The sequence below is a fragment of the Dermacentor albipictus genome, chromosome 1 (assembly GCF_038994185.2).
Source record: "Dermacentor albipictus isolate Rhodes 1998 colony chromosome 1, USDA_Dalb.pri_finalv2, whole genome shotgun sequence".
NCBI classification, from domain to species: domain Eukaryota; kingdom Metazoa; phylum Arthropoda; class Arachnida; order Ixodida; family Ixodidae; genus Dermacentor; species Dermacentor albipictus.
In genome coordinates this window covers 64,137,424-64,146,984 of record NC_091821.1, presented here as the reverse complement: position 1 = coordinate 64,146,984, position 9,561 = coordinate 64,137,424, and the positions used below count along the sequence as shown (strand labels likewise).

The 9,561-nt window shown below is 44.4% G+C and overlaps 1 long non-coding RNA gene across 1 annotated transcript; it reads right to left on the bottom strand.

The window, feature by feature from the left end:
- Positions 1-3,849: 3,849 nt before the first annotated feature.
- On the bottom strand, positions 3,850-7,866 carry LOC139055139 (uncharacterized). Its single transcript, XR_011511649.1, has 3 exons — positions 7,220-7,866; positions 6,139-6,266; positions 3,850-4,089 (listed from the first exon to the last, which is right to left on the bottom strand). It is a non-coding gene; the product is annotated as an uncharacterized lncRNA (long non-coding RNA).
- Positions 7,867-9,561: the final 1,695 nt, after the last annotated feature.

The following is a 9,561-nucleotide window of genomic DNA, read 5'->3' as shown; positions in this document are numbered from 1 at the left end:
CAAAGTGGCGCGTGGGGGATGGTAAACAATGTTCAAGCATGGGACATCCGATGCCATCCACTAGATTACGTTACATCTCGTTTATGACCTTAAATAAATATTTCATTCTTCTTTTTCGTATAATTATTATGGTTGTTGTTGTTGCTGTTGTTGTTAATACACCAAACGCAACGAGTTATTATTCTATTTGAGAATAAGAGGGAGCAGTGGAGTTTGGCAGTGCTTGTAACACAGAAAACAGATAACCGTTATTTTAATAGGGCAGAAGAGGATTAGCGGTTCTGTTATTATATTAGGAAAATTGTTGTGGCGGGGCTTAATCGGTTGACGCAAAACGGGGTTAATGGCAGATCCCTAGGAAATGCCTTCGTACCGCAGCAATCGTACAAGAGGGCCATCTTTAGTGTTTAGCGCAAATTTACAAGCAGTGAATAACAGACGAGACGTGCACGAGCGCTACTTTCAAACATGGTTTATTAGAAGCCAAATCGCGGTTTATATCAAAGTTAAATTTTAGGGTTTTAGGTGCCAAATACACAATCTGATTATGAAGCACTCCTTAGCGGCGGACTCCGGGAAATAATTTTGACCAGCTGCGGATCTTTAACGTGCACCCAATGCACGGGGCACGGCTGTTTTTACATTTCAGTCTCGTCAAACGCGGGTTCATATACACAAAACAAAATCAAGCATTCGCAAACTATAAGGTAACGAGGAATGACAGTTCGATAAGGATACCGAAAGAGTACTAACGCGTCCCGGTTGCGATAGTCTCATATCGATGGGTGCGAAATGGAAGAACATCCGTGTGCTATGCGTTGGACGCACGGTAAAGAACACACACACTAAACATTTTAACACCCTTAAGGGTGTAAATCAGTTTGTCGCCAGACGAACACCCTAAGGGTGCTGTTGTCTACACCCTGCAGTTGGGGTGCCATTATAGCACCCTAGTGGAAGGGTGTCCAGCAAAATAAATTTAGGGTGTAAGCGTGCTCGTCCAAATTAACACCCATCTGTGTGGGTGTTGGAAGGGTGTACACTCTTTTATCTCTAGCGTGTATGGAAGGCAGGTTCGGCAGTACACGCCTTCAATTACTACTATGTACAGCGATCCACGCAGAACTATTGCGTGTGCCAGAAGGTTCAAGTTCGGCTACCAAACGCACCGTCGAACAGCCGGCCTTAAAGCTTCGATGGGCATACACAACACCTATAAGTGTGGATCACATTACATATTAGTAATTCATGGTGTATATTGGAAAACCTGTATTCGCTGCACAAATACAAGCTAGCAAACTTGACACTTTTGAGCATGTATAACAACACCAAGGCTATCATGATTTCCATATCCAAATAACATGCAACACAGACTGGTAAGATATATGCTGCATTTTCAAGAAAATGCAACTATATTTATTGCGTGCTGCAATACAGAGTACAATATATACATAAATCACATTAAATATAAACATGCACAATCACCAAACACATCGGTAAGTACAAGAACATGTACATTTCCCACAAAGGTATCTAAAATATAAGTATTGATCAAATCTGTTATTAGAGAAGAAACTATGTATAGCGGCACTGAAATAGCCTGGGTTGATTCACAGTGTTTTGGGCCACATAAAGGAATAAATTTTTAGTATTAGGCTCCAGTGAACAAAAATTCAAGTTCTGATGCCTTAAAAAAAGGCATATTGCAAAGGTGAATTAGGGAAGCAATTGAAATGCAGAGCAAACGCACAAGAAAGACACCTGTTATTTTGTACATTAATGTAATCCCAAAACATTATGAAAAGTTTGGAAAGTCGATGTAAAGCAGAACTGGCCAACATTTTTCAGACTGAAACAATACTTCCCAAGCATAGACATGCTTTAAGTGAGGTTTAAGCCAGGAGCCTTATTGGTAATTTTCTATTTCCCACAAGATTACTTGAGCACAATAATACATAGAATTTTTTAGTGCCTACATAGTTTGTCCTCTTTTGTGAAACGAGAGTTCTCTGGGCTAAAGGTGCTGTGTAGCGGTTTTTCTAACTACAATACCAGTCTCTATAAATTTTTGTTTTGTAACTCGAAGGCACTGGTACATCTACAATATGTAGTCTGAAAATAGGTTCTTTTCTTACTATAAATCAAGAGTGCATATTCCAGATCTACTAGTGCCTGGGTGCAAACTGCAGTAGGAGGCCTGATAAAAACAAACCACTGTTGATTAAACGATTTAGCTGAGCACAAAATGTGGAGTGTTTTAAAATACCTAGTAAATTTCTAAATTATTTGCACTTGGATGCAGTAGTTCAAGATTAAGGCGTGCTGTAGCATGTGAGCATGCAAATTAGCAAACTTCGTTTAATAAGTTAGCCATACTCTGGTTACTAAAAGAACACAGGCATAGGCAGTCATGCAAAAGTTCAAGTTAAATATCACACTGTTAACATTTGCCAGCAAATGGTCGTATCAAACATGATAATTATACTGAACAAGGGTAGTTTCTTGGGATAGTTTGCAATGAATGAGATAAAATTACGTACAGCTTGAATGACAAGAACTGCGAGAGATGTCAGACTGCGTTGACTTCCAACATTTTATTACGTTGCCACATCATGTGTATATGTACAAAAGCGGGCATGCGCAGAATGAGTCACAAAGGGTGTCTAACAGCAAATGACTGTAGCAAGAACATCGTCCTTTGAAAAAAATAAACATTAGAATTTCTATCTGTTGAGATACAAGTCTTCACTAGGGGTCAGCACGATAGAGGGGTCACTAACGCACACACTAACCAGTTTTCTAGTGGAATCTGCTTCTATAGTTTCCCGGATGACCTGTGTCTCGCTAAAGCTCCCGTACCTTCAAAGAGGGGCACGCAGCCGCAGTCCCAGCAATGGATGCCGAAGTGGCCTTGAACAGTGTTATGGACGTTGTTATCGTGCTCTCCTAAATTATTGTTTAGGCGCCTGCCTGTCTGTCCAACAAAGTCAAATGAGATATTGTAAAGCTTTGCCTCCTTAACAGCCTCAATAAATCTTGCTCACACGAGATGCAACATAGTGTTGCTGCACAGGTTGATTGCCTTTCTTGCGTTGGCTACCCTTTGGCCTTAATTTCAGCCATAGCGGAACAGCTTCTGAAGTGCACAAAACATGATGAGCACGCTCGGTCAAGGAACCAGCCGGTTGAAAGACACAGGTTTGCAGTGCTATTGTATGTTCATGATGTCTCCCATAGGCTAAAAAATATTGGGGAACCTGCAGGAATCACAGTCTTTCCTCAGCCCCGGAAAAGCTGGCAAGGCTCTGTAAGCGTGTAAACGCGCCTAAATCGCATCAGAGTTGTTGCTCTGCCGGGCACAGAAAACGTTTTGCGATGTGTGCAACGAATGTGGTTTCCCAAATTCCCATTTTGAGGCAGTAAATATATTGGACAGACAGGCAGGTGCCTAAATTATCGTTTAAGAGAGCACTATAACAACGTCAATAACACTGTTCAAGGCCACTTGGGCATTCATTGCCAGGACTGCGGTTGCATGGCCCTCTTTGAAGATACGGAAGGTCTAGCGAGACACAGCTCACCCAGTAAATTATTGAAGCTGATTTCACCAGAAAACTGGGTAGTGTGTGCGTTAGTGCCCCCTCTATCACGCTGACCCCTAGAGAAATTTTGTATCTAAACAGATAGAAATTGTGATGCTTTTTTTTTCAAGTAACATGTTCTTTTTACAATGACTTGCTGTTAGAACACCCCTTGTGACTGGCTTTCATTTTCTGCGCATGACCCCTCTTATGTTTACACACACGATGTGTCAACGCAATAAAATGTTGTTGAAAGTCAGTGGAGTGTGTCTGTCGCAGTCCTTGTCCTTCACGCTGTACATCATTTTTTATACTGAACAGCCAATATTGATTCAAAATTAGAAAAATATAGTACACATCCGAGCTGCAAAAATGCAAGTCATGCAGCGAATGGCCTTTAGCTTTCCAAAAGAAAAAGAAATGTTCACGGTTAACCACGAGGTGCAGGGACTCCATTCTCTGAGCATCTTGACCAACGCAGCGCATGGCATTGCTGGAATCTTGCATCCTGCATTAGCAAAATAAGAAGAGAATCATGAGAATTCAGTCCGTGCAATTACACATGTACTTTGCGGAAAATTTGATAAAGCAACAAGCTCCTCAAAGTAACAAACTTAATTAATGTGATTGGGCAGAATGCACCGCTCAGGCAACTGGGCAAGACAAGTGAAAGGTAGAAGTTTCTATTTTGCAAATTAAGGAATTGCATGTTACTGTGAATGCTAAACCACTATGTCATTGTGAACACAAGGCACATACAGCAGCAAAAACATATAAATTTACAGTAGCCTTTTCATCATAGAAAATAAGAGTGAATAAAATTTAAAGACTACCAATGACATCTCTCAACATAGACATTTGTCCAAGAGTGTGTACGTGACCCTAATACAAAATTGACATTATGAAATCTGCAATATATCTGCATTACACTTTATAAGTACTGCAGGTGAGAAGCTTACGGGATATGGCACATTAAGAGTGAAATGCACAAGGCATTAAAAAATGACTGTTTTTACACATTATTACACTAGGAGACAAAGAGTACTGTTTTCCAGAGAGTGCACACAAAATGAAAATGAGGGAATCCCCACTGGCATTCTCATTTGCCCTGCAATACATGCATCCAGCCCAACAATATCCAACTCTCCAATGCACTTTATTAGACACTTTCTGCATCCTAAAATTTATCGTGTATTTCTTATTTACTAATTTAGTAAGAATTGGCATTTTGGCATATTTTCCTCGAAAATTTAGCATGTGTTGTCAACTATTTTTCTTAGAGCACGCCCCCTTCTTTCAATGGGTTAGCTTGGCAATGCACTGACAAGTAATATTCCCTTATTTAAACTTATGATCCTTCCTCATGCTCCCACTTCATGCTCTAAACTGTGATGCCCCTCCGACGCAGTTTATGTTAATCTGTGACTATTTACATGGTCCTTCTTTCTGTAGCCTCTCAACCAGAGCCTGAAATTTCTTGTCTCCTAGAACAATCGTCTTTCTTGCCCAAAACATATTGCACAGTTACCCCTCATAGGGGGTGGGTACTGTATATGAGTTTTAACATATTCAATGAACCTCAGGGACACAACCATTTCTCATCCTGTGTTGCTACTACCCGCATGAGTCACAATGGTTGTAAATTGGCTACCTGCCCTCTCTCGCTTAAAGGCACATTTTGCCATGTCGAAAATGACCACAAGCATCGAATTTCATTGAATGAGTGCTCCTGTGCATGTTTTTTTTTTCCGTCCTGTAATGGCTAGGTTCAACATGGTCAAGTTGTTTGAAAACTGTCTAGCCTCAACCAATACTTTGTGTAGTTTCAAAATTATGAAACATTCATTTTTCAAAATTTGTCCCAAATTAAGCATGAGATATTTTCATGATGCAAATGAGGTAAGGTTGTGCTTAGAGACTATGATAGGCCTGCTATATCCTGCAAAACTGTGTGAAATGAAATATGCTTGCAATTTTCATGAGCAGCTAGCTCAGTACAATTAGGCACATTACCTGCGGAAACGTTTTTTTAACGCTCCCGAGAGGTCCTGGTTTATTGTAATTTCTTCAAATCCCTTGCAGTCTAGATTGCAATCCGGTGCATTTTGATTTCGATATTGTATTCAAAATAAAAACAGCTGAAATTTTAAGCTATCGATAATTATATGGGAATACATTAAAGGTAGAAGAGTGTAATGCAATGAGCAAATAAGCTCATTGCAGGGAGTAAACAAATATTCCTTTCCTGCAAATAAATTGGTAGCAGAAAGGTCATACAAAATTAGCAGTGAATGCACAATAAAGAATATGATGCTACAATGCCCCGGCATTCTGTGAATATTCTTGCACAAAGAAAATCCTCATTATGAAAGACCATCAAGAAAATGCAAATGTATACTTTGGATCAGCAGTCATACCTGCAGTATGCACTGTACCATCGGCAATATTTACAACCACAGACAACTGCACATCATATCAAGCTTAGGCGGCCAAGGAGCCTGAGTTTTAAATTATAACTTGACTTATTATATTACACTACACAACCATATCTACTTACAATGTTGTCTTCTCAACCGCTTTCAAGAAGACATTAACCATCTGTCTGAAGGCGAACGCAAGTGGCTTGCTCTTGATGGGGGGCGCCAAGGCTGGGCATTGTGAAATTGCTGCTGCCATCTGCATGACCTGCGAGAAACGACGCTCTAAGTACAAGATAAACAAATGCTATTAGAGCAAAAGACAAGATCATTGGCAATGAGCCTCGTTTTGGTTTGCACGAGAAAAGCCAAGAATATGGACTTTGTGCTGCTTACTGAAGAAGAAGCAAGCCTCCTTCCAGATGCTGCAGTCATGCATTAAGATTGTCACACAGCTGCATGCTCATATGCTGCTGTCGCCAGTACGCTTTGAAGTTTATTATTTCAAGTTAAATTGATTATTGTGTTTTCTTGCCAATTCTTGGCAAACAGACCAGCAATGAAGTAGCTCACTTACACACATACTCCCTTTTGAGGAGCGAATTCACACACACGCACGCATGCATGGGCGCGCACACACACACGCACACACATGCCTCTACCACATGAGCAGCTTCCTACGCTTGACACACATTTTTTTAATCCTGTGTCACTCCTACTGCTAAGGCATAAAAAATCCTTTGAGTTACCAACCCCAAACTCCTCAACCTACACCTCCAGCTTAAACACTTTCTCGAGAGCCAGGACAAGCCTTCTAGCTTCCCCAGTGCTCCAAACTGTAGCTACGAATTTCAATAGGGCTATAGGCGATAGCTCTCGAAGAGCATGCAAACTACCCGGTGACCTAAAGCTTGTATATGATACCTCTAAAGCACAACACTTCAAATTTTCAAAATTCATTAAAGCTCCTGAAGACAATTGCTATATACGTAGAACGTCTCGAATAACCTGCCGCTAATAATTTCAGTGGTTGTCTGCATCAAAAGAAATGTGGGCTAATGAGAAATCCACGTCTTTAAGATCGGAACTAATGTAATGGCGAAACACACTACCAGATTTCTTAATCATTTATTTATGCTCTGGATGTAATGTTCCTTTCACAATAACAATCAAGGATATAGATCCATCAGGGCATGGGAGGAAAAAGGACGAAGCGTATACCTGGCGCCTTCCCACTGGTGCTCCAGAGAAACGGCGCCTCATACAGCAGTTGTCCAGAGTGGCTTGAAACCAAACTCGGCTTTCAGGCGGGAACACTCGCTGCACCAAATCGGAAGAGTTTTTTTGCGAGTAAAACTACCGGCCTCATGCAATACATACGCACGCACACAAAACGCACTCACACGCACACACAAGTATACGCACTCTCAAAGCGCAGACACAAAAGTGCGCACGCACACATTGATGCACACAAACAAGCACACATACATGCATGCAGGCAGACACGCTAACACGTGCTCGCACACACAGCGACCCACAGGCAACACACTCACAAAACACGTACGCACTAGACACGCGCAAACACGCCGGCCCATACAAACCGGCATGTACTGTACGCGCGCGCACGCACGCACGCACGCACGCACACACACACACACAGCGAGCTGAGCGCACGCACACACACACACACAAAGCGAGCTGAGCTGAGCGCACACACGCACGCACGCACACACACACAAATCGAGCCGAGCGCGAGCACGCGCACACGCGCAGACAAAGCGAGCCGAAAAAATGCTGAAGGCGTCCGGCAAGCAGCAACAGCAGCATGCGACCGCATCAGGGAGAACCAATACCGCGCCGGTTCTTTCGAAAGGTGGCAAAGCCAGTAGTCCCTTTTCTACGCGACGCAAAAGTGGTCGACCACATTTAACTGAAGTGCGAACGACCGTATTACAAGCAGCCGCGTTGAACGCACAAGAGAATCACATCAATGAACGCCCAAGCGCTGAGAAACAAAGCGTAACTATGCAGGCGCACCACGCCCGATGCAGATTTGACAAACATTAGTCACACGGGACGCGATCGAGGTAGTTCCCTTGCCCTAGTAGGAGTGCAGCTGCTCTTGTTCTTACATTAACGAATTATGAATTATGCTACGAGATCACAGTGAGATATTTCTAAAGCGAACAAAACAAATACCAAATAAACGGGCACTTGCCTGAAAATTTCCGTCATGCCAGTACAACCGACCGGGCACGTTGCAACTTCTCGTTTCAGCCTTCGTGGATCCATCTTCCAGTGCGTACGAACGCTTTGCTTTGAAGTGGGGCACGAGTAATACACAAAGCAAGGGCCACATCTTTTTCTACCCCGCGCGCAAAACTAATCACACGTTTAAAATTATTTCGCACAGCGCGCGACGCGAACGCACGCGAAAACGAGCATGATGGCGCAGCTTCCGCCTTCCCGTCCTGCCGCGCGCCGAGGTGATGGTACAGCGTCGGCCGTCACTTCCGGTCGCTTTTCATTGGGCATGGGGTGGCCGCGCAAATTGAACGTTTATTCTGACAGGTTTGCTTGCTCGCATGGTGTTACGAACTTCAACCGCTGCACCACGATAACGGCTTTGTGGTCCCGTAGCGCTCGTCACCCGTTTCGTGACAGAGCGTTGGTAGCGAAGACTCCGAGCCTGGCGTCGATGAGAATAACAAAAGGGACTTTATACATTATATACAGGTTATCATACAGGACATGAACGGGTCGGCACTGGGGCCGAGTGCTCACAACAAACGCGACTGTTCTCGCACGACGACGTCCGGCGAAAACGCGTTTCACATCTCACCCCAGTCGGGAGCGATACTCTCTCCCGGTGGGGTCGGCAGATCCTGTTTTCGAGCGGCGTGTCTCTGCTTTTATAATCCCCGAGGCCCATTGTCACTCAACCGGCCCAATACAAAGTCAGCACACGACGGTCGTCCGAGGGGTCCAACCAGCGACCGCGCTGGCCACCCGGTTCAAAGTTCGCGCGCGCGGTGACCTCCAGGCAAGGGAGGTGCGGCGCCGGGCCGTCGGGCACACGCGGACACGTCAAAACACGCTGCTCCGCCGAGGCTTCTCCCGCACGAAGGCGCAGCATCTTGACTTGTGAAGGGAGAGTTATGGCGCTCGCAGGATAGATTCTGCATCTTGCAGATTCGGGATCCGGGCTTGTGGTAATGGCACAACAGCATCCCCGCCCTCAGATAAGGCGCCGGGAAGACGAGCTGCCTCCACGTGGCTCGGATGCCAGGCGCGCACGTTCGTCAGGCTCGTCCAAGTTCACGTCCAGTGTCGGGACGCCAGGTAACCTCACGTGCCCAGGTCCGACTCGCCAGGACAGGAGCTCTGCTCACCACGTCGTCGCCAAGGCACCTTGACCAGCTCCGCTCGGGTCGTTCCTAAGACCTTGCTTCTCGCCACTGGTCCCGCTTGGTCGTTCTGCAGCTTGCAAAACCGACCGGCAAAAGGCAACACCCAACACGAACAAGTGCCCTCTGTCTCCCGTCAAACACCAGACAAGGCCA